This window comes from Acinonyx jubatus, chromosome A3, assembly GCF_027475565.1.
Source record: "Acinonyx jubatus isolate Ajub_Pintada_27869175 chromosome A3, VMU_Ajub_asm_v1.0, whole genome shotgun sequence".
Lineage (NCBI taxonomy): Eukaryota > Metazoa > Chordata > Mammalia > Carnivora > Felidae > Acinonyx > Acinonyx jubatus.
In genome coordinates, this window is record NC_069388.1 from 24,176,213 (window position 1) to 24,202,517 (window position 26,305).

The 26,305-nt window shown below is 40.1% G+C and overlaps 1 protein-coding gene across 3 annotated transcripts in view; it reads right to left on the reverse strand.

Moving 5' to 3' along the window:
• ITCH (itchy E3 ubiquitin protein ligase) overlaps window positions 1-19,541 on the reverse strand; it is a 143,948-nt gene extending 124,407 nt beyond the window's left edge. For 2 of the 3 annotated variants that reach the window (XM_015087599.3, XM_015087600.3), the window contains exons 1-2: window positions 19,405-19,541; window positions 15,417-15,493 (exon numbers count right to left, since the gene is read on the reverse strand). The gene's annotated coding sequence lies outside the window, so the exon portion shown is untranslated. The remainder of the gene's footprint in view (window positions 1-15,416; window positions 15,494-19,404) is intronic. The other variant, XM_015087601.3, reaches the window with a different exon arrangement.
• Between the last annotated feature and the right edge of the window lie 6,764 nt (window positions 19,542-26,305).

Here is a 26,305-nt window from a genome sequence, read left to right on the forward strand (position 1 = left end):
AAAGTATACTACTATAATGCAGAGATCTGTTTTGTTTTGTTTTGTTTTCTACAACAGTGGGTAGAAGCAAGGGATGTTACTGAAAACCCTACAATGCAGCACTCCACAACAAAGAACGATCCAGCCCAACATATCATAGCACCAAGATTAAGAAACACTGCCTAGGGGCACCTGGGTGGCTGTCAGTTAAGTGTTCAACTTCAGCTCTGGTCATAATCTCATGGTTTGTGAGTTTGAGCCCCGCGTCAGGCTCTGTCCTGACAGCTCAGAGCCTAAAGCCTGCTTCAGATTCTGTGTTTCCCTCTCTCTCTACCCCTTCCTCACTCTCATTCTGTCTCTGTCTCTCTCAAAAATAAACACTAGAAAGAAAGAAAGAAAGAAAGAAAGAAAGAAAGAAAGAAAGCAAGCAAGCAAGCCCTGCCAAAAGAAATAAAAGCAACATTCACTTAAAATCTGTATGGGAGGGGTGCACTCTCTCAAAAGTAAAAAAAAAAAAAAAAAAAAATTTAAAAACTTGTATAGGAATGTTTATAGTAACTCTGTTCATAATTGCCAAAAATGTCAGACAACCCAATATCCCTCAACAGGTAAACTGATAAACTGGTGCATTCATACCCTGGAATACTACTCAGCAACAAAAAGAAACAAACTACAGATATGTGCAACAACTTGGATGAATCTGGAAGGCATCAATCATACTGACTGAAACCAAGTCTCAAAAAGTTGCATATGTATTATTCCATTTATGTGACAGTCTCCCAAAGACAAAATAATAGGGATAGATAACAAATCTGTGGCTGTGAAGAGTGGAGGGTGGATAGGACTACAAAATGAAGTACAAGGGAGGTTTCTGGCATGATGGAACTATTCTGTATCCTGCCTGCGGTGTTGCAAAAACCTATACATATGTTAAAGTTCATACAACTGTACACATACACACACACAAGCCAATTTTACTGTATAATTATTTTTTTAAGATTTTTATTAAGTTTATTTATTTTGAAAGACAGAGAGAGCATGCAAGCATACCTGTGTATAAATGAACAGTGGAGGGGCAGAGAGAGAATCCCAAGTAGGCTCCGCACTGTCAGCACAGAGCCCTATGTGGGTCTCGATCTCACCAACCCTGAGATCATGACCTGAGCTGAAATCAAGAGTCAGACACTTAACTAACTGAACCACCCAGATACCCCTATATGATGTTGTTGTTTTTTTAAGTAACATTTCAAACATTAAAAAAAAAAAGGGTACATAACCAATGTACTATGTTGAGAAGTGTCTCCCCCAAAATTTGTCTACCTGAAACCTCAGAATGTGACCTTACTTGGTCTTATAGGGTCTTTGTAGATGTAATCAAGTTAAGATGAGGAGAACCTTATTTCAATGACTTGTGACCTTATAAGAAGAAAATTTGGACATAGAGACATGCACAGAATAAAGATAAGGTGATGACACACAGAATACCATATGAAGACAAAGGCAGAGAAGCATATACAAAGCCAAAGAATGCAAGGATCACCAACATCCATCAGAAGCTATGAGAGGCACAGCATAGATTCTCCCTTCTGATAAATTCCAACCCTGCTGACCCCTTATTTTGGTCTTTTAGACTCCAATACTGTGATAGAATAAGGTTCCATTGTTTTAAAAACTAACCAGTGTGTATAACTTGTTAGAGCAATTCTAGGAAACTGCTACATCCTATGACTCTATTTAAATGACATTCTAGAAAAGTAAAAACTGTTGGGACAGAAAACATCAGTGCTTCCTAGAAGGATGCATGGGTGGCTCAGTGGGTTAAGCACCTGACTCTTGATCTCAGCTCAGGTCTTGACCTCAGGGTCCTGAGTTTAAGCCCCATGTTGGGCTCTGCGCTGGGAATGAAGTCTACTTAAAAAAAAAAAAAAAAAAAAATCGGGGCGCCTGGGTGACTCAATCAGTTGGGCGTCCGATTCTTGATTTTGGCTCAGGTCATGATCCCAGAGTTATGGGATTGTGCCCCACATCAGGCTCCAAGCTGGGCTTGAAGCCTGCTTAAGACTCTCTCTTCCCTGCCCCTCTTCCCAGCTCCTGCTCTCTCTCTCTCTCAAACAAACAAACACAAAGGGCTACAAGACTGCAAATGTCTGCCAAAATTCAAAGACCTGTACACTACTAGAAAAGGATTAATTTTACTATGGGCAAGTTACATCTCAATAAACTTAACTCAAAAAAAAAATAAAAAAGTATTCTCACCGTGAATGACAAAAAAATGCTAATCTAGTTTCCACAATATAAAAGGGAAAAAAAATGACTCTAGCTCTCCTATGTATCTTAGGGAGATCTCTCGAGGACCCATTCTTCCTTTCCAGTACCTCCCTTCTACCTCCATATCTCACTGCTAAATTAACTTATCTTTTCTAATGTCCCTTTTATTTTATAATTTATCCTTCGTTAACCCCCTCTTCCTTCTCCTAACACTCAATTTTTAAAACAACTTCAACTTTGCCTCTATCTACAGCTTTAAAATTCATAAGATATAGAGACGAGATGGATACCTCTGCTTTAACTTCCTATCAAAAATAACTGACTTTTTACATGCTTTTGAAAAAGCTTTCACAATCAAGTACAGTGATGTGGATACCTTCACCTGGTAAAACACTGTGACTTGAACCACTGAAGATACCAGTTTGAATCTAAGATACAGTACAATATTAAAATTATCTATTACCTCTTAGTCTGTCAGTTACAAAAAAAACTTAAAATAGGGTCAGCTTTTATATCATTTGAGTAATGTTTACTATCACACTAGAAAAATGTGACAGAATGTCTAATGTAGAAAAGAGGTGTTAAAACATTGCCAGAGGTGAAAACTAACCTTAACATCTGCCTGAAAGGCAGTAGAAATAAAAATATGGAGAAAGGCACACTTTACAAGATCATTTCAGTAATATCTTGTCCCATAGGCAACAAACAGCAAACTAGCCTTATTTTAAAACATGTATCCTAATTATAGAAAAATAATTAAATAGTCAGGATATTATGAAATTTGCTTGTTTTCAGAAATAACATATCCAACATAATCAGCTATTTTTATAGGTCACATCTATTTTGACCCAGAAAACCTTCCAATAATTGATATGGACCTATAATTCTGAAAAGAAGCCACCAAAAAGACATTTCAGAAAACATATTAAGCCAGTAAGGAGAAAAACTGCTTGTTGAAGCACAAGTACAAAGAGCTAAAGTACACAGTGGTATTCAGAGAACTAAAACCTAATGAAGTCTAACTCTCAAACAGCCTTACTGAAGTACACAAGTATAGGCGTGCCTGGGTGGTTCAGTTGGTTAAGCGACCGACTTCAACTCAGGTCATGATCTCAGGGTTCATGGGTTGGAGCCCCGCCTCGGGCTCTGTGCTGACAGAATCTGCTTCAGATTCTGTCTCTCTCTCTCTCTCTGTCTCTCTCTCTTTTCCTCCTCCTCCTCCTCCTTCTCTCTCTCTCAAAAATAAACATCAAAAAATTTTTTTTCATAAAATAAAATACAGAAGTATACACTGCAACTGTAAACACTGAGTAGTCTACTTTGGACAAGGCCACTTGACCATGTTCTCAAATCACCACTCAAGTGAAAGAGCTATGTATCAAAGCATGGGTTTTAAAAATTCTGTATTCATTTGCCATCCACTACTGTGAAGAATGGAGCCTCAATTCAGTTGAAAGTGGAACATGGAGGTGGTAACGGTTCTTGTGCATGCAACCAGTAGCCACACCACCCAGCTGGATTGAAAACTAGATCCTGCTCTCAGCAGTCACTGTAGCAGGGACTAACTAGAAGGAACAATGTTTAGATCCCATTCTCCACTAATGATAGCAAAGGAACTGAACTTGGTGTATGAGTTCCTGAAGGAATTGTTAGAGGGGGGTAAGAGTTCTTTGGGTTGGGCTAAAAGACATATACTCATTTCCATAACATTCTCAATAAGTGGGAATGAACTCAAACCCACGCATGATGCGGAAAAGTTGCCTTCTTATTTACTGGAAAGAGTTACGTTAGCAGAGAGAGCTGTAAACCATTCCCTCTCCCCCTCAAAAGTGACACCTTGGCTCTGAACATCATGTGAATGATCTCAGATAAATGAAAGCTCCCTTCCCATTTTCCAACCAAGTGTATGGGTGTGGATCTAAAGCATATGCATCAAAAGATGATTATTTTATTCAAAGAGAAAACACAAAGGTATAACTTTCCTTTAAAAAAAAATTTTTTTTTAACGTTTATTCATTTTTTGATAGAGAGGGTGTGAGTGGGGGAGGGGCAGAGAGAGAGGGAGACACAGAATCTAAAGCAAGTTCCAGGTTCTGAACTGACAGCACAGAGCCCAACGCGGAGCTTGAACTCACGGACCATGAGATCATGACCTGAGCTGAAGTCGGGCGCTTAACTGACTGAGCCACCCAGGCACCCCCAAAGGTATAACTTCCAAGGTTCAATAGTATGACAACAGAATCTAAGGAAACTGGCACCAGAATCAAACTTTTAGCATTTATTTGCTGGTTTGAACTCTGTACCCACTACTTTAGAAGGTGGTTTTCCCTCTGTTCTCTCAAACAGCTAACAAATATTTTAATATTAACTACTATCACAAGTTATTTCCTGTTTCTGACTATCTACTGCTAGAGTTTCATGATTTGATATGCCACAATAAATATAACTCCCATTGTGGTACAATAAATACTGCTCTCTTTTGCAAACAATGCTTGTGTGAAATTATACAACCTAATTACATATAAAGTTGAACTTCCTGGCTCCCAGGAAACTCTGGTTTCTGACCATCTCTTAACACCCATGAATTGCCCTCAAAATACAAGATCATGATAGCCACCATCCCTCATCCTTCCAACAAACCTTTCTCAGATCATTTCTAAACATGATCTAAGAACTATCAAGGAAACTAGAGGCAATATTAATGAGTTACTGAGTAATATGTATGTATACACTATAAACAAATTTATACACATTTTTATTTAAAGGAGCCAAAAAGCATTGTTACTCAAATTGTATCAAAAACCCAGAAAAAAATCACATAGAATCATTTACATCCAAGGGCCCTAAGTAATTGTGGGGGGAGGGGAGAAGAGAAAACTATCATTTACCCATTAGTAAATAAATAGGATTATAAAAGCAGAGCCAATTCTATACTCCAATTTGGGTCTGTAGGTTTTCACCTTAGTATTCTATCCAAAGACTACCGCCTCTATTTTGACTCCAAAAAGACGCTAAATAAAACTATTATTTCAAAGAAGTCAAAATATCAAACACATCTTATTTGTTCTTGTAAGTAAGCAAATGGAAATCCAAGAAAGTTAAATGGATTGCCCAGTCAGGCAAAGATTTCTTACATGTGACAATAAAAGTACGACCCATAAAAGAAAAAATTGAAAAATTAAGCCTCATCATGGGAATGCAAGCTGGTGTAGCCACTCTGGAAAACAGTAAGGTTCCTCAAAAAACTAAAAATAGAGCTACCCTATGACCCAGCAATTGCACTACTAGGCATTTATCCACGGGATACAGGTGTGCTGTTTCGAAGGGACACATGCACCCCCATGTTTATAGCAGCACTATCAATAGCCAAAGGATGGAAAGATCCTAAATGTCCATCGATGGATGAATGGATAAAGAAGATGTGGTATATCTATACAATGGAGTATTACTTGGCAATCAAAAAGAATGAAATCTTGCCATTTGCAACTACGTGGATGGAGTTGGAGGGTACTATGCTAAGTGAAATTAGTCAGAGAAAGACAAAAATCAGATGACTTCACTCATATGAGGACTTTAAGAGACAAAACAGATGAACATAAGGGAAGGGAAACAAAAATAATATAAAAACAGGGAGGGGGACAAAACAGAGGAGACTCATAAATATGGAAAACAAACTGAGGGTTGCTGGAGGGGTTGTGGGAAGGGGGATGGGCTAAGTGGGTAAGGGGCACTGGGGAATCTACTCCTGAAATCATTGTGGCACTAGATGCTTACTAATTTGGATGTAAATTTAAAAAAATAAATCAATAAATTAAAAAAAAATTAAGCCTCATCAAAATTAGGAACTTCTACTTTTCAAAAGACGCTATTAAGATAATGACAAGATAAGCAAAAGCTGGGAGAACATATTTGTAAAATACATATCTGATAGAGGATATATCCAGAATTTACATAAAACTCTTAAAACTCAATAACAACAATCCAATAAAAATGGACTGTCCAAAGTCAGAACAAAAGATGTGGCCCAAACCAGAGATCTCTAGCTTTGTTCAGTGTTCATGATTTAAAACCATGGTTCCAGGGCACCTGGGTGGCTCAGTCAGTTAAGTGACCAACTCTTGATTTCAACTACTGATTTTGGCTTAGGTCATGTTCTCACAGTTCATGAGATCAAGCCCGTGTTGTCAGCATGGAGCCTGCTTGGGGTTCTCTCTCTCCCTGTTTCTGTCCCTCTCTCTCTCTCTCTCTCTCTCTCTCTCTCTCTCTCAGAATAAGCATTTAAAAAATAAATAAAAATGAAACCATGGTTCCTTAAAGGTGCCAAAAAGATAACAGGAAAAGAAAATATACTTATGTCATTGCTACACTTGAACTTACTCAGGTTTGTCCTTTTCAAAATTAAGATGTATATCAAGTCTAGGATCACTCCTAACCTCCTCTTGTCTAAAACAAAAACAAAAAACCCTAATAAATAGCAGTCTCAAAGTAAGTAATCCCAAATCATTACATAACAAAAAGTTAAGAAGTGAGAGGTGCCTGGCTGGCTCAGTTGTTGGAGCATATGACTCTTGATCTGGGTCAGGGTTGTGGGTTCAAGCTCTGCAATGGGTGCAGAGATTACTTAAAATATTAAAACAAACAAACAAACAAAGAATCACTGAGGGGCACCTGACTGGCTCAGTAAGTAGAGCAAGCAACTCTCAATCTTGGGGTTGTGAGTTCGAGCTCCACATTGGGTATGGAGATTACTTTTTAAATTTTTTTTTTTCAACGTTTATTTATTTTTGGGACAGAGAGAGACAGAGCATGAACGGGGGAGGGGCAGAGAGAGAGGGAGACACAGAATCGGAAACAGGCTCCAGGCTCTGAGCCATCAGCCCAGAGCCCTACGCGGGGCTCAAACTCACGGACCGCGAGATAGTGACCTGGCTGAAGTCGGACGCTTAACCGACTGCGCCACCCAGGCGCCCCTGGAGATTACTTTTTAAAAGGTGAATGAGATTGAAATGATTAAAACAGGAATTACAAGAAGTAAAACCCTTCTTTGGATACCTCAAGCTTACTTGTATTTTCTTAGGCAAACAGTAACAGCAAGCCTCTTAGACAAGAATCAAATTTCTTTTAATAAGAAATTTTCCTTCTCTAAAATGAAAATTTTTTTAACGTCTATATTTTGAGAGTGAAAGAGAACCTACACATCTGCAATGATGTAAGTGGGGGAAGGGCAGAGGGAGAGAGAGAATTCCAAGCAGTGCCTGCTACACAAGGGGCTCAAGCTCACAAATCGTGAGATCATGACCTGAGATGAAACAGTCATGACGCTTAACCAACTGAGCCACCCAGGCGCCCCTCTAAAATGAAATTTAAGTAACACAGGGACTTCTTTGCCTAAAAGCATAATCTTTCATAAATGTTTACCCCACCAAGTAAGTTGTTAAAAGAGAATACAGAACTCCAAAACTATAATGAAGGCTTTGCCCCAATCAACCTTTACCTTTCCAGAAAGCCCTACTTTTAACCTTTTATCATCAAACATTTACTAAGGGCCTATACATTGGAGAGAATGGTTCTTGTTGCTTTGCCAACAACAGGAAAGGAGAAGAGCAGTAGACTCAGAAACAGAAAATATATGGACAGAAGCCTATAAAATAATTAAGACACCAAATCCAAACAATCCAATTAAAAAATGGGCAAAGGACTTGAGCAGACATTTCTCAAAAAATATACTAGCAGCTAGTAAGTACATGAAAAGACAATATCATTAATCATTAGAGAAATGAAAACCAAAACTACAAAGAGATACCTATTCACTCATTAGGATGATTATTTAAAAACAAAACAGAAAATAACAAATGTTGGTTTAAGTGTGGAAAACAGGAATTCTTGTGCACTGCCAGTGGGAATTTAAAATGGTATAGCTGCTATGGAAAACAGTATGGTGGTTCCTCCAAAAATTAAACACAGAATTAGCACACGATCCCGGAATTCCATTTCTAGGGATATACCTAAAAATACTGACTCAGAACAGCACCCACATTCATAACATCATTATTCACAATAGCCAAAAGGTGAAAATAAGCTAAATGTCCATCAACAGATGAATGGATAAAATGTGGTACACACATAAAATGGAATATTAGCCTTAAAAAGGAATGAAATTCTGACACATGCTAACACATGAACCTGAAGACATGCAAAGTGAAACAAGCCAAACATAAAGGACAAATAATGTATGATTCCACTTACATGAGGTTCCTAAAATAGTCAAATTCTATACAGAGACAAAAAGTAGCATAGTGGTTACCAGGGGTTGACGGAAGGGGAATGGTTGAGTTATTTTTTAATATGCACTGAGTTTCAGTGAGATGATGAAAAACCTCTTGAGGATGCACAATGGTAATAGCTATACAACAAAGTGAATGTACTTAATGTCACTAAACACTTAAAAATGGTTGGGGCGCCTGGGTGGCTCAGTTGGTTAAGCGCCCAACTTTGGCTCAGGTCATGATCTCACGGTCTGTGGGTTCGAGCCCCGTGTTGGGCTCTGTGCTGACAGCCTGGAGCCTGCTTTGGATTCTGTGTCTCCCTCTCTCTCTGCCCCTCCCCCACTTGTGCTCTCTCTCAAATGTTAAAAAAATTTTTTTGTAAATGCTTAAAATGGTCAATTTTATGTCATGTATATTTTACCACAGTAAGAAACAAACAAAAAATAATCAGGACGGATAAGTTCATCATTTTCATTGTTACTCCAGATGAAAATATCAATTTATATGGTAAAATAAACTTACAGGGCTAACTGAACATAAGCACTCCATTGTTTCATTCCCTCCTGTAACACCAGCAAAACAAAATAAAGAAATACAGTAAAAAACCCTCAAGGACAAAGACAAAGGGCAAGGAGATAACAGCAGATAAAAGCAACACTCTAGACAAAGAAAAGCCGTAGTAACTAAGTTCTGCACATTTCAATATATATATTGAATACAGTTTTTAATTAAGACCTGTAGTAAATATCTTTCCTCCAAAAAAAAATTTAAGAACAGAAAAAGATAATCTGGGATTTCCTTTTGACTACTGACTTTCCACAGAAACAAATGCAGCTAATCCCTCTCTCGTGTTCCTTGCCTTCCCACTTCCAAAGCTATCTATAATTAAATGAATCACCTGGAAATCCGTTTCAATATTCAGAATAAATGAATTCCAAAAACTAGGTTAGACCATGCTTACAAAAAAAATCTCTTCTCCATAAATGAGACTTAGATTTAGTTCAAATCTATTCACCCTACTGCTGCATCTCTCTGACAGCAGCAACTTTTTGTACTTTTCAGAGGTTCGGTTCAGTACTTTTATTCATCAATGAGGGAAATATTGCTGCATCTCAAGTATTCTTAATACTCAGGCTACATCTAACATACTATTCAGCTTACTTACCAAAAAGCCTACTTAGAATAACTACATTTGGCATTTTAGCCAAGGAATAACTTCCCTGCAACATGTCACAAAAATTTTCATGAGAAACTATAAACAAGCCAAAAGACCTAGTGAAAATAAAATCCTAAAAATCACTTTCTAAAGTTATACAGGATACACATTCCACCTTTCTACAACATTTATCAGTTTCTTTAAACATTCTAGATCATGAATTAATTATCATGTCAAGTTTCTGCAGCAAAATTCTGTATCTTTGCCACGAGCATGCTATTTGTCAGTGTTTCCAAACTTTGGTAAATACAAAAATTCCACGTATAAAGTCTAATGAAACTTAATAGAGGTTAACAGAGATCACCAAAAATCCAAAACTAGAAATGTGGTAAGCAGCTAAACTACTTTGTTTCCTCTTTTATCTATTCTACTTGTGCAAGCCAGGAAATCATAAGACTATGTATGTGATCCATCAATAAGAAGGGTGCTGGGGCTGAGAGAGTGATAAAGCAAGATCCATAACATGAAAAAGGAGGGATAATAGTATTATCTTCACGTATCCCAGTTTTTACAAAAGAATGAATAGGGGAAAAGCTTTCACAACTGGCCCTCTTTATCTACTGCAGGGTCCCACTGTCACAGGGTGACCCATATATATGCTTTTGTGTCTTATACAATCTTTTGTCCCTTCCTTTTCATTCCCACTATCACCTACCTCCCTAGCCTCGTCACCTTGCCTCCAGACACTACCAACCCTAGTAAATTCTGTAGACCTCAATATTACCTAATAAATTGCCATAAAATACCATTTTATCCTGTCAGTCAATAGGACTTAAGGTTATCCCAAAACAAGAAGTCTGGTCTTTTAACTTTTCCAAGCTTTCTTGTATTACCAGGCCCACATACAGCCTCTTCAAACTAATCTAAACTCCAACTAATCTGCTCACTGTACTACTACCATCTGAAGTCCATTCCGGTCTTCATACCTTTGCCCATTCTGAATTCCACTCTTAAATAACTTTCCTCCTGCTCTCTGCCTTAATAATTATTCTGCATACTTCTCATTCAGCCCTAGACTGCTCTGAGGTATTGCATGAACTGTTTTATTTTTTTTTTAATTTTTTTTTTTAACGTTTATTTATTTTTGAGACAGAGAGAGACAGAGCATGAACGGGGGAGGGTCAGAGAGAGAGGGAGACACAGAATCTGAAACAGGCTCCAGGCTCTGAGCTGTCAGCACAGAGCCCGACGCGGGGCTCGAACTCACGGACCGCGAGATCATGACCTGAGCCGAAGTCAGCTGCTTAATCGACTGAGCCACCCAGGCGCCCCATGCATGAACTGTTTTAAAACTTTATGTGGGTAAGGACTTTCTTCCCAGAAGGCAGGGAACATGGGTTATGATGCAAAAAGTCAAGCGCCAGAACAGAGGTTGCAAAGTGGCAACCCTTAAGACAAATCCTACCCACAGTGGTGATTTGCTTGGCCCACAGTGTTTATATTATGATTTCAAAAGTTGCCAATGTTAAAAAAGTAAATAAATAAAAGGTTTCTCACAAAACCTAGATTCCCTGCTTCTGTTTAGAAAAAAAAGATATTCAGGCCACACTTGGTCCTGTACTCCCCACTAGGTCAACAGTGAGCCGATACTGAATTACACTTTTTTTTAAATGTTTATTTATTTATTTTGAGAGGGAGGGAGAGAAAGAGAGGGCACGCACATGAACAGAGGAGAGTCAAAGAGACAGGAAGAGAGAGAATCCTAAGCAGGCTTCAGGCTCTGTCAGCACAGAGCCTGGAGTCTGCTTCAGATTCTGTGTCTCCCTGTCTGCCTGCCCCTCCCCTGCTCACACTTTCTCTCTCTCTCTCTCTCTCTCTCTCTCTCTCTCTCAAAAATAAACAAACATTTAAAAAAAAAAAAAGTTGGATGCTTAACCAACTGAGCCACCCGAGCACCCCATGAATTAATGTATTTTTTATTGGTTAAAATGGTCAATTTTACCTTTAACTTTTTCAAAGGATAAACCAAAGGAGCACCTGGGTGGCTCAGTTGAGTGTCCGACTTCAGCTCAGGTCATGATCTCCCTGTCTGTGAATTCGAGCCCCGTGTCAGGATCTGGGCTGACATCTCAGAGCCTGGAGCCCACCTCGGACTCTGTCTCCCTTTCTTTCTGCCCCTCCCTACTTGCTCTCTGTCTCTCTCTCAAAAATAAGTAAATGTTAAACACATTTTTTAATAAAATAAATAAAAAATTAAAAGGTAAGCCAAAGCTACTTAACAGCTACCTCATTAGAGGAACATGAATTCCCTAGTTCACTTAATCCCGACCTGATCATTACTATTTAAAATGTTCATTTAGCCCTTATAGGCATTTAAATTTACAATGCTCACCCTAGATAAGCTTACTTTATGAATTAATAAATTGAGACAATAATTTTAAGACAAGGTTGGTAGGAATGATAGTAACAATAGCAACTAATACTTGAACCAACTATTGTTCAAGCAAAAATACATTATCTTATTTAATCCACACAACCATATATAGTAATATGCTATTACTATTCCCAGTTTACAGATGAGGAACTTGCCCAAAGTCATCCTCCAATGCATGGTAGAGCCAAAATTCAAAACCAAATTCCAGTACACATTGTTAACCCCTACAATATGATTCCTTTCGAGTAGCATCCTCTCCTCTGTGACTAACTGGATTCCCTGGAACAACTAATCAAGGCTAAATTATAGATCTTACTCTTTCTCTGAATGAATGACTAAGAAGCAAACCAAAGTCCACCTAAACATGCCATCCAGATGGCATTTGGATATTTTCCATATCTTAAAAGAAAAATGTCTCTGTCACTGACAGAAAAAACGTCAGATCCAATAAAATATACATTTTTGCAGAAAGCAAGTATGTTATCAAACATTTCTGGACTGTGGCAAGCTCAAATATGCATATGAATTCTTAGATTAAAACCATGAAGTGATGATACAGTATAAAACTTCCTGGGACAGAAGGGAAAATTAGGGTAAGCAGTTTCCAGATGTGAAAAAAATACTCAAACTTTCTTGAGGGCAGGGACTGCTTTTTTTTTCAGCATGAGTCTCTACAATACACAGCACAGAGCAGCACTTAGCACATATTCAATTATATTAAAGGAAGCAAAAGACTAAAGTTAGTACTTTAAACTGCAATGCAGTGTGATCTTCATTATAGTATTTATCACCTTGCTTTTTATAATAATTACTGGTAAGGAGCACCTGGGTGGCTCAGTCGGTTAAGTGTCTGACTTCGGCTCAGGTCATGATCTCACAATCCTGGGATCCACGTCAGGCTCAGTGCTGGGCTGGGTGTAGAGTCGGCTTGAGATTCTCTCTCTCCCTTTCTCTCCGCCCCTCCCCTCCATAAATAAATAAACATAAAAAAAAAAAAAAAAAAAAAAGACTGGGTGAGGCCCCTGGGTGGCTCAGTCTGTTAAGCTTCAGGTCACGATCCTTCAGGTCAGAATCTCGTGGTAGATGGGTCCCTGCTGACAACCCAGAGCCAGGAGCCTGCTTTGGATTCTGTGTCTCCCTCTCTCTCTGCCCCTCCCCTGTTTGCTCTCTCTTTCTCTCCCTTTCAAAAAGAAATAAACGTTAAAAAATAAAAAGAATAGGGGGACCTGGGTGGCTCAGTCAGCTAAGCATCTGACTTCGGCTCAGGTCATGATCTCACGGTTTGTGGGTTTGAGTGCCATGCTGGGCTCTGCGCTGACAGCTCAGAGCCTGGAGTCTGCTTTGGATTCTGTGTCTCCCTCTCTCTCTGCTCCTCCCCAAATTGTGCTAAGATAAAATAAAAATTTAAAAATTTTTCAATAAAAATAAAAAATTTTTAAAGAAGACTTCCATTTCTTTAAAAAAAAAAAAAAGATATTTCTAAGACCTATCTTATATTGTGATATCAAGAAAGCCCTAAAAAATTAGTGAGTCAGCCCATGAAACACAAAATATAATCAAAGAGTGAGCTAGAAGAAAACTGAGAGATCATCATGTTCGATACCTTTAATAGACAAGTGAGGTAGTGGAGGCCCAGGGATTTAAGTGAATTGCCCAAGACTACAGAACTAAGTAACAAGTAATACCAAGGATAGAACCCAGGTCTCCTGAATGTTGCCCTAGTTTTCTTTCCACAAAGAACTATTCTGTGAGCTCAGGATGCAGTGGATACTTTTGGAAATATTTTAAAGATACTTGGTATGGAGAATGATCTTTCCCAACACATAACTTTTTGTGAGGTATTACATCACCATTAAAGAAATGAAAGCTGCCTTGTTCCTTTGCTGCAGATAACACCATCTCCTCCCCCCCCTTTTTTTTTGCTCTATGTATTTTTCATTTTCATGTATTTCCTTTCATTATTTTTGAGAATTCTTACCATGTCTTGTTTACCTACTTTCCCTCTTAGCCACTTCCTTTCCTACTATCTTTCACAAAGCTCCCCCTATCTCCTTCCTTTCTCTCCATAATTATAAAAAAGAACAGAGTAAGCACACATTTTTTAATAGCAATGGCCATGGACACCATAACAAGCAAATCATAGTCTTGGTCTCTAAGCATTTACAGGACAATCAACAAAAATATAAATTAACACAAAGGGTCACACAGAGGAATGAATAAACACTGATGTTTATGGTGAAGAAAGGAATCTAAGTATGGATAGGACATTTATATGAAGAGAAGTGGTAATGATAACAAAGAGCCGCAAGGTTAGAGTGAGGCAAGTGAAAGGGACAACTCTTTGTCCTATTCAGCTTTCTCACCTACCAATTCATTAGTTCTACTTCATTCACTCCTTATTCTCTTCCTGTTTGACTGTTATCATGCTCTACTTTTCTTTCTTATCCAGTAGTCTTCCTTTTCTCTCTCCTGATCCTTTAAAGTGAATTTGTCCTGTTCTCATGTTTTCCTTCTCAGTATTACTGCCAATTACTGTCCTTGTAGACTCAGGTAATGTCTTAAAGTTGTAAATTCATTTTTTTCTATTTTCAATACATCTATTTTCAATTTTTTCAATTTTCAATACATCTATTTTACAAATATATAAACTGAGTCCAGGCAAGATTAAATAACTTGTCAAAAGTCAGTTTGTCAGTGGCAGAATCAAATCAGAACCCCAGACCTTTTCAAGTCCTCTAATCTTTTTCTGCTTCATCATGTTGCCTTCTTTTTACTTACACTTTTTAACTGTACACCTGCACATATCTGGACAAGAATATGCAGAATAAATGTTTATAAAACAGCGCTAAGTGGGAAAAGTATATGTTCAAGAAAACTAGAAAAACAGAGAAGTCAAGAACGCTTGGTTTGGCTCATTCGGTTAAATGTCCAACTCTTGATTTCTGCTCAGGTCATAATCTGACATCATGGTCATGAGATCAAGCCCCACAGTACACTCAGTGCAGAGCTTGGAGCAGGCCTGGGATTCTCTCTCCCCTCTCTCTCTCTACCCTTCCCCCGCAAATTCATTCTCTCTCTCTCAAATAAATAAACTTAAAAAAGAAAAAAAAGTCAGAGCACCTAAAGTAAGGGCAAACTGTGGCTCACAGGTTAATGCTTATAGAGGAGACTCGGTTTCAGATCCAAGTGGAAACTGCCTATTTCTTCAACATCCTCTTTCTCCTACCTCCCTCCCCACAGCAGTTATATGACCAGAGCTCACCCTCTGCACCATTCCTGCCCCCCAATCTCTTTCACAGGCCTGCCACCATACCTGAAGTTCTCACAGCTGGAGTCACTTCTTTGGGTTAAGGCGTTGTCTCCAGAAGGCCACTGTTAAATGCATGTTACCTGAGAGGGGAAGGAGGGTCCATTAACACGTTATTCCTATGGTTAAACATATCAGATTAGCAATGACCTTGGGAACCTGACAACACAATGTCTTTTTAAGTTTCATGGAAAAGGGGTACCTGGCTGGCTCATTTGGTAGAGCATGTGACTCTTAATCTTGGGGGTCATGAGTTCATGCCCTATGTTGGGCACAGAGATTACTTGAAAAAAATAATAAAAGTTTCATGGGATAGATCATTGGGGGATGGGGGATAGATAGTTTTTGATAGGGCAGGCAGGATAAAGTGAGTCAAGGGGAAAAGGACCCAAACATAGTATGGGGATGAAGTCCACCTGGCTATGATGTCTACATGACAAAATGAGGATGGCAATATAAGCATATACTCTAACTATTGGGGTCACTGTAAGGATGATCCCTGCAACTTGGGAGGCTCCTAGGGATAGGAAAAGAAAAAGCACTTCAAGGATCAGAGTATAGTCAGTTCTGAATGCAAAAGAGCTGAAGTGGCAGCACTTTTCCAAATACAGAGCACTGCTAAACAGAAGGAAGAACAGCTCCTAGTTAATGACTACTAGTTGTGAGGCTAGTTTCCAACCCAGTATTTTTAGCTGAGGGCCGATCTACTAACCAGATAATGCTGTAATTCAATTCTGCAAACCCCCCACCTGCTAATTTATATTGACTCAAAACTAGCTTCATGTACAGCTACAAAAACCAACATGCCTTTACTAAGCGCTTATTATGAGCCTAGAATTTGGCGAAATGCTGTAAGTAAGAAAGAAAGAAAGAAAGAAAGAAAGAAAGAAAGAAGAAAGTCAGTCAGTTATATACTTTTGCCTTAACTCACATAAAGGAAACCAATCCCCAAACCTAAAACTGAGAGAATGGTGAGAAACAAGGAAGTGAAAAAAAAAAAAAAACAGAAAACAAAAAACCACAAACAGGTGACTACTTCCTATCAGTACTAACAACAAATGTCTTAAGTCAGAATAAATACAACAAAATTTACTTCTAGACCAAAGTTCCTTGTCAAACTCTTACCTAAACAGTCAAGAGGCACAGGCTAGAAATACCCTTTTTCTTTTGGTCTGATACCAAAAGCTCTTTAGCAGCACACATTCATCTTGATAACACTGGAGAATAACAAACTAAGAGTTACAAAACTCAGTTCTACTTCTACCTCTAACTATTAACTACTTTTAGGTAAATTATTTAACCTGTTTTGGATTTTTTTTTAACAGAAAACTAATAGGTTGAACTAGTCTAAGGATGGCGTATACCTGGCACATACATCTCCCACTAGATAACTGTGTCCACAGGAAGCATCACTAATCAATCATAACTCACTTTCCCAGAGAATACATATGACCCAAATCCTTCTCAATACCATGCTTCTGGCAGCTATTTCAAAGTTTGGTTGGTCCATAAACCAAAATATATTTGCCACCATGGACTGCAATCTCTTCCAACTCTAAAATTCTTATATCAAGTTTCTGAGTGTGAGAGAAAAACACTTCAAACAATCTTAGATCAATAGTGTTGATAGTCATAAATTTCAGTCTAATCTCCAAGCTCCCCTCCAAACTGCACCCAATCTGGTTCTAACTTTTCAAAAGTGCAAATGAACAATACATTCTCATACCATTAATATATATAACTTGGCAATGTTATTCAGATTTGCTAATGGGTTCTTTATACAGAACAACAGTCTTTTACCCAGTCTGGCCCTAAAAATTCCTCATCCAAAAATATGGCAACAATAATGCATTAGTAAATAACTAAATCCAATCCCTTGATCATCCCCACAGCCTCCCTCCAAAATCAAGCCTTTTCACCTCTCAGCTAGACTTCTGCAATAGCCCTTTTCCATCCTTTTACTCTCATTAGCAGAGCAATCTTTCTACAACACACGTACTGAGATCACTTTCCCGTTTAAAATCTGAATCCACTGCTAACATAAAATTCGAGTTTTTTAGCGTCATGCTTAGAATTTTTCATATGGTTACCTCCTTTTACCTTTCTGACCTCCTGTCCCACAATGCTCTCCTTCCCCATTCCACTCCCTGAACCCTTTTTCTCCTACAATCTTCTGCATTTACACACAGCATTGTGTTTCCACTGTCCTATCCGTCCTTTTCCCCACCCTTATCACATTCCTATTCATCATCTAAGACCCAATAGGACCAGGAGCAGTTCCCGTGACCTCCTGTGACCTCCTCGGCCAACCCCAGACAGAACTGGTCACCTCCTCTTCAGTCTCAAAGCTTTTTGAGAATTTCTTGGTAGGTCCACAGTACCGTTTGCCTCAGTGGTTCCCAAGATCAATGGAATTTCCTGAGGCATGTTTTAAAAAAAAAAAAAATTCTTCAGGGCCAAAGCAGACCTACTAAATCAATCTCAGGAAAGGAGATCCTGGAATTTCTATTCTAATGGGCAAATTTGGGAACTACTGGTTTGTTTGTCTCTTCCAATAGATGAAAAGAATTTTTTAAAAAGAATTTAGAAATGATTCCCTCTAGAATACTGTGAAAAAGTATTTTGCGCTTGTTTTTTATTTCATATCCTTTCTGACTTGATTCACATACTGAACATGAAGGAATTATTTTTGGACTCACACCCAAAAAACTTACATTCTCTGTTTAAAAAAAGCAGTTGAATTTCCACCTTCATTTCTAATCTTAAGAATGAAGTAACTGTACCTCGAGTACATCTATGAATACACAGTGCAGGCTCTCAGCAATCTGCCATGAGAACTTTATTATAACTGAGAAATCCTTAGCCGATTTTGAAGGTAGAAATACACTGCCTTTACACTTGCTTAAAATCGAATTATATTAGTAATAGATGTGGGAGACCCTAACTAAGTGCAACGATAAGTGGCTGGCACCAGTGCCTCATGAACTTTCAAAGAAAAAAAATCCCACTCTTCTTCCTCAACACTCACTCCCAAAAAGGTATACTGAAGCTGTAGAACCATGGCAGAAAACGTAACAAGATTAAGATACGCATACAACCAACAAACTAGTTGAGTTGTTACTGGGACGTGAATTTCGGGTGGTTTGCACGTTCACCTTGTTACACCTCTTTAGGCCCAAAGTCTACCTTCAGCGCACAAACCCTGTGTTTTCTCTTTAAGTCGTGGCCCTGGACTGCGTCTGAAAACTTGAGTTCCCCGCTTAGTTCCCCCTAAGTCACGTCCTCCTCACGTTTCGACCTTTAGAATACGTTCACAGCTACTTTTTTCTTTTCTCTGCTAAAGAAAAGGACACTCAAGGGGGAGGGCACTGACAGCTCCCACGTCTGCAAAACTCGACGCCGGGAGGTGCCGGACGGGGCAGCGGGCGCCGAAAAGGGCGCCCGGGCCGGGACCACCACGATGGGGGACAATGGAGGGAGGAGGGGAGTGGAAGAAAGAGGAGGCAGCCGCTATGCTGGGCCCGCCTCGCGACTAGGGGCTCCAAAAAGTCTCGGTAAGGCCAGCCGAGCGTCAGGTGGGCCCGGCCGCCGCCCCTCACAGGGCCACGTCGGCCTGAGCGGCCGCTGCCGCCGGGCCCGAGCGTAGGCCGGGCCGCGGGAGAGTGGCCCCCGGCGGGACTGAGGGGCGCGGGGCCGGACCCTGCCGGCGCCCGCCACTGCCCAGCCCTCTCACGACTTGACGCCAGCAAGGCGAGGGGCTCCCCCACGCCGCCGGCCAGACAGTGGCTCCACCGCGCCTCCGGCCAACCCACCCCTCGGCCACTAGCCCGAGCTCCCCGCGCCCCCCACGGGCACCGGCTCCGTGAGAGCAGTGGTGGCTCTAAGGACCCCACCCGCGCGCCCGCACTCCTTCACCCCTGGTTCTCCTTGGACACTCTCATGCGGGCTACCCCCTCTACCCAGAACTGCCCCCAGTCCGCCCGCGGGTGTTTACCGGGACTCGGGGCGGCGACGACTCCTCAGTCCCTCGACTAAGATGGCAGCCGGTCCCGAGCCCCGACTACAGCGACTAGAGCGAGTTGGCGGCCAACGCGCAGGCGCTCCGGCTCGGCAGGGATGTGGACCACAGGCCCCAGAAGGCCTTGCGCACCGGCCAGAAGGGTTGGCAGGAGCTGCGGAGTGCAGCTACATCGGAGTTTGCTCGCCTTTATATGGGAGGGACTCTGGGATTGCTCCCAACCGCTCTAGGCGTTTTTTTGGGTTTTTGTTTTTGTTTTTTTTAAGCACCCTCCTTCCCCCAACCGCTAAAGATTGTAGCTGTGATTTCCAAACGCCAGTGTACATCAGAATCACCTGAAGTGCTTGTTGAAACATTGGGGTCCCACCCCCAAAGTTTCTCTTTCAGCAGATCTGGGATGGGATCTAATTACTTGCATTTCTAACTCTGGTGTGCTACTGGTGGGGAATCACACTTTGAAAAACACTGCATTATAGTTTAGTTCTTAAGAAAGTACACTGGGGAGTTACATTGATTGAGTTTAAATCCTCCTTTTAACAGGGTGAGCTTAAGGATGATGAAAACATGTTACGGGTAAGTGATGCCAACGTGGCAGGTGTTCTAAGAGCTGACCAATAAGCATCTTTAAACCTTCTAACAAATCTTTGAAGAAAGTACATTATTCTCACTTTACAGATGCATAAACCAAGTCACAAGCTGGGTACCAACCCAGGCAGTCTAGCTTCAGAGTCCATCCGCTTAACTTCTTCATGAGTTTGTGAGAATTAAAAGGCTGTGCAAGTAGATTCAGAGACCCAGCTAAGTGCTTAGTAATTAGTGACCTTCGCTATTATTGTTTAGCCTATTTCCTTCTAATGAAGATATTTTACCATCTGGAAAGTCACTTTTGTTTCTCAAAGTGTGTTCAAATCTTTATGTCAGTGTCTCCTGCAATGGACTTAGGAGAGCTTGTTAATGGTACAGATTCTGGGACCCTACCCCATTTAGAATCTCCAGGGCAGTGGTTCTCAAACTTTAGTGCCCATCAGAATCACTTGAAGGATTTGTTAAACCATAGATTGCAGGGCCCCACCCCCAGAATTTCTGGTTCAGTAGGTCTGGGGTCAGGCCTGAGAATTTGCATTTTTTAATTTTAGTTCATTTATGTATTTTGAGAAAGAGAGAAAGTGAACAGGGAAGAGGCAGAGAAAAAGTGAGAGAATCCCAAGCAGGCTCCCCACTGTCAGTGCAGAGCCAGATGTGAGCTCGAACTCACAAACTGTGAGATCATGACCTGAACTGAAACCAAGAGTCAGGCATTTAACCCACTGAGCCACCCAGGCATCTGAGAATTTGCATTTTTAACCACAGACCACACTTGAAGAATCACTGCTGTAGGACAGTGTTTTTCAACCTTTTTTAAATTATCATCTCTCTAAGGAATATTTTTAGACATTTTCCCCTAATTATCCCCATGAAATTTCAGTATCACAAATATACTGTATATCTATTAATGTATCATATGTATACATGTGCTTTTACATAAGCAAGCAAAAAAATCTTCCTACCCACAATCAATTTTTGTCATATTAAGAATGTATGCTCTGGGGAATGTGAATTTTTAAACTAGTGCCCCAGGTGATTCTTAACACTAGACAAGTTTGAGAAAGCTAGTGTCCCTTTAAGGTCTGAGATTTTTCTATGACCATTATGCAGAGAAGGAAATGAGTCTCAAGGAAATTAGATGACTGGTCCAAGATCACTCCATAGAGAACCAGGGATCCAATCAAAGTCCTCTGGCTCCAGATTCTGTCTTCATCTACAATTTTTAAAAGTATATAATGTTAGGCAAAACTAATCTGTGGTGTTTGAAGTCAGGATTATCCTTTGAGGAGAGGTAGCACCAGGAAGGAGACACAAGGGGGCTTCTCCAAGTTGGTAATAATGTTCTGTCTCTTGATCTAGGTGCTGGTTACACAAGTGTGCTCACTTTGTGAAAATTCACTGAGCTGTACACTTTTGGTTTGTGTATTTTTCTGTGTTTATATTGTATATCAATAAAAGTTTACTTAAAGCAAATGTGCATTAAATATGTATTCTTTTTTTCCCCAAAAATGCCTCTTTCTACTATACACCAAAGATTCTCCAACTTCAGGGTACATCAGAATCACCTGGAGGGCTTATTAAAACTCAGATTGCCAGGTATCAACCCCAGAATTTCTGAGTCAGAAAGTTCTATTATCTAACCCAAGAATTTGTATTTCTAACAAGTTTCCCGGTGATATTGATGCCCAGAGATCACACTTTGAGAACCAGTGGACTATGCTATCCTATCTTGCTAATGCCAACAGGGTGGATTAGCTCTGATCTAGAAGCTGGTACCTAGCAGTAGTTAGTAATTTAGGCTTTTTCAAAGGCATATGGAACAAGAATCTAGTCCTGACTATCAACAATTTATGTTAGAGGTCTTAGGCAAGTCCTTTAACCTCAGTGTCCAAATCTCTAAATGGAAATAATAGATCCTACCTCCTAAGATGTTGTGAAGATTCTGGGAAATCTACAGTAGGTAGTTGGTGATTCTCCAAGGAGGAGCTGATTTGGTGAGGGCAGAAAATCCCAGTCTGGCCATTTCCTCAACTTGCATGCCATGTGGCTCTGGTTCCCAGGTTCCCTGATCCAGAAATCAGTCTAGACCTGGTCAGAATGCAGACCCTGTGGTTGATAAAGCCTTGAACCACCTACACCCTCCTTCTGCCTTGGACACCCAGGTCAGCCTGGGACAAAACTCAACCATGCTGGGATAGGGGTAGGAAGCCTGGAGGAGGTCGCTACCAGCAAGGGAAGGAGTTTCCAGGCCTCTGGGGAAAGAAGGAGGGGAGGAAGCAGGATGCAGAGCTGGAAGGAGTGGGAAGAGAAACCCCAGCAGCCCACATGCAGCCTGTCATTTACTGGCTTTCCCTACAGAACACTGAGTCATGTTGCTGTCCCCCTCTTCCCTGAAGCCACTCTGCATTCAACTGCCAAAGGCAGGAGAAGACTTGAAAAGTGGCAGAGCTGTGCGTTGAAGAGAAGACACTAGATGAAGCCTCTGTGAGCCTGAGATCTGGATCCACTTAAGACTTCATGCCTCCCTCATTTGCCCTCTTTAAAAATGTTTCCTCATAGCCCCTGGCTGCCTCAGTCAGTAGATCATGTGCCTCTTGATCTGGGGGTTGTAAGATCGAGTCCCATGTTGGGTGTAGCAATTACTTAAAAATAAAATCTTTAGGGGTTGGCTCAGTCAGTCTTCTGAGTGTGTGACTCTTGATCTTGGGGTCATGAGTTTGAGCCCCATGTTGGGGGTAGAGATTTTTTAAATAAATATTAAAATTAATTAATTAATTAGTTAATTAATTAATAAGGGTGCCTAGGTGGCTCAATCAGTAAGCATCTGACTTCAGCTCAGGTCATGATCTCAGGGTTTGTGATTTCAAGCCCCACATCTGTTGAGCTTGAGCCCTGCTTCGGGTAAGCCCTGCTTCTCTCTCTCTCATTCTCTCTCTCTCTTTCTGCCCCTCACTCACTTGTGTCCTCTCTCTCTCTCTCTCTCTCTCAAAATTAAATAAATAAAATCTTTAAAAAAAAAAAGGCTGTTTCCTCATCTGCAAAATGAGGTACACTAGTTCTGTCCCTAGTCACCTTAGTCACTTCCTCCCAAGTAGGGTTGCCAGATTTAGAAAATAAAAAGTTAGGATGCTCAATTAAATTTGAATTTCAGATAAACAGCGAGTAACTTTTTAGCATTAATATGTGACAAATATTGGTTGTAACATAGTTATGCTAAAATTATTTTCATTGTCTAAAATTCAAATTTTAGACAAATTTTAGGGGTGCCTGGGTGGATGCTCAGTTGGTTGAGTTTGATATTGGCTCAGGTCATGAGCTCACAGTTTGTGGGATTGAGACCTGTATCAGGCTCTGCGCTGACAGCATGGAGCCTGCTTGGGATCCTCTCTCTCTGCCCTTCCCCCGCTTGCATTCACCTGTGTGCACACATGCCCACAGTAGCTCTCTCTCAAAATAAGTGAACTTTAAAATAAAATAAAATTCAGATTTTACTGGACATCTCCATTTTATCTGGAAACGCCTATTCCCAGGGCCTTATACACTTTCTCCATTAGGGGTAGTAAACTTAAATTCCTCTAAGGGCCAGTAAGGTAAGATGAAAAATAACAGCCAATGTTTACTTCCTACATTGTAATTACCAAATGGAGTCCCAAGTGTTTTACATGCACTATCTCACTGAATACTCCCAGCAACCTAGGTTGGGTGCTCAGTTTCCAAATCTATAAAATGGAAGTAGTAACATACCCTATCTTGTGGGTCATTATGAGGATTAAATGAGTAATGAGTATGTAAAACACTTGGAACAGTGCCAAGCAGGCACATAGCAAGCACTCAATAAGCAATAGCTATAATTTTTTCCATTATGGAGACTGGGAAACTGAGTCTCAAGGACACAAAGTAACCAGCACATGGTCACACATCTAGCAAGTAGCAGAGCCAGGATTTGAAGTCAAGCCTACAACACTGACAACCTGTTTAAAGTGTTTAAAACTTTGTGTGTTCCATCAACAAGAAAATGGATAAACTGCATTTAGACATTCATGGCAATGGAATACTACCAGGAAATTAAAGAATTACACAAAATAGATGTCTCAGACATCATGCAAAAAGAAAGAAGCCTTATATAAGAGTGTACAATTTATAATTCTATTTGTACAATATTCTAGAATAGGTAAAACCTAATCAATGGTGAAAAAAATCACAATAGTGGTTGCTTCTGGCAGGAGGGAATTTTTGGAGGTGTTGAAAATGTTCTCTCAGTACCTTGTTAGGGGTGTGGATTCCACGGTTGTATGCATTTGTCACAATTTAGTAGATGGTATACTTGAGATCTATGCATATCACTGTATGTAAAATTAACCTAAAAACAAAGGCAAATATTGAGCTCTAACAATAGGCATGTTGAAATGTGTAGAGGTAGAATGAACTCTGCAGCTTCTTTGAATCGCATCAAAGAGTAAGATAGATGGATGGAGGGCTAGATGAATAAATAAATACAAGACAAAGCAAATACAGCAAGCTGTTAACAACCATAGAATCTAGGTGGTGGATAGATGGATGTTCACTGCACAATTCGTTCAACTGTTTATATGTTTGAAAATTTTCATAATAGGAGCATCTGGGTGGCTCAGTCGGTTAAAAACGCCTGACTCTTGATCTCAGCTCAGGTCATGATCTCACAGTTTGTGAATTCAAGCCCAGCGTCAGGCTCTGTGTTGGCAGAGTGGACCCTGCTTGGGGTTCTGTCTCTCCCTCTTTCTACACCTCCCCACCCCTTGCTCTCTCTTCAAAATAAATAAACTTAAAAACAAAAAGAAAAATTTTCATAATAAAATGGTGGGTGGGGGGAAATTCTGTACAAACAAAATGCAGTCCACCTTCAGGGCTAGATATGTAATCCTTGATTCATTCCCAGGCATCTTCATCTCCCACTTGTTCCTCTTTTTCTTTTTTTTTTTCTTTCTTACATAGGCTCCATGTCCAATTTGGAGCTTGAACTCACGACCCTGAGATCAAGAGTCACATGCTCTACTGACTGAGCCAGCCAGGCAGCCCTGTTTGTTTCTTTTGAACTACAAACTGGCATGATTTTATTTCCAAAATTCCTCTCTCATCACTTCTATACCAATATTCCTCTTAATTGTGTTCCAGTCCCCTCCCTACTATTTACTTGCTGTATTTCTTGGGATCTCTGGGCCTCTGCTGACATCTGAAAACTGGGGTCACATGTCTATTTTATCAAAAGGCAGCAGACTGGACCATTTAATCTCTCTTCCCAACCATAAGTTCTTCAAGGACAAAGCCATGGTCTTATCCATCCCTGTATTTCCTCTGGCATATAATAACATCTTAAGGATGCTCAGGAACTGCTTGGAAGAAAATTAATTTGTAAATTGTGAAAGGAGACAGAGACATACTGAGTGCCCACTGTGTGTCCTGAACTAGATATGCCAATATTCATCCCCAATGAGGTAGAGGGCATTGTGATTACCAATTTTATAGAGGTGGAAACAGAGGTCAGAATGCATAGAGAATGCAAGAAACAGACCTGATATTTCAACCTAGGACTGTGTCTTTCATCTACTTGACAATTGTCTCATCTTGAATCAATGTAAAAAAGAGACTCTGTGCTTCTCTGTCCTTCAGATTTTCCATACTGAATATAGAAGTGGAGAAAAAGTTATAAAAATAAATGCCCATAAGGAGCTCCGAGCACCTCCTCCTGCAATTTTGGGAGAACTGACATTCAGATGAGTGATTGCAGGACTAAAGAACAACATTGGGTAATAAACAGCATGCCAGAGCTTCTACTCCTATTTATTATCCCCAGTTCTCTCTTTTCTTGTTCTCCTCCTAGTAAAGCCCTACTGACCTATGTCTACAGATTGCAGATCAGAATTATTTCTTGCCTATAGTACTCACTAGAAATGTCGATCTTAAACCAGAAGTTATATCTTTTTCAAAAAATTAAAGTCATGCATACAATTCCTCAGGCAAAGATAGAATCAGGCAACAAGCATCCAGGTCACCTTATGCAAGCTGGAAAGTATCAGACCAGAAACAATCCTGGGAATGTTAGAACTCAGCCTTCATTGATGCAAACTTCTGGCAAAGGTTGCAATTAGATATATGGGGAATTTGACTGTTTTCAGTCCTTGAAAACCTTCTAAAGTTGGAGGAAAGGAAGGGAGGTCCCACAGGTCCAGTCACCTGTGTTTCGTGGTAATATACGGTAATATATGCTGAAACAATATATAGCTAATACATTGAGCTAATATATTTCACAATAGTG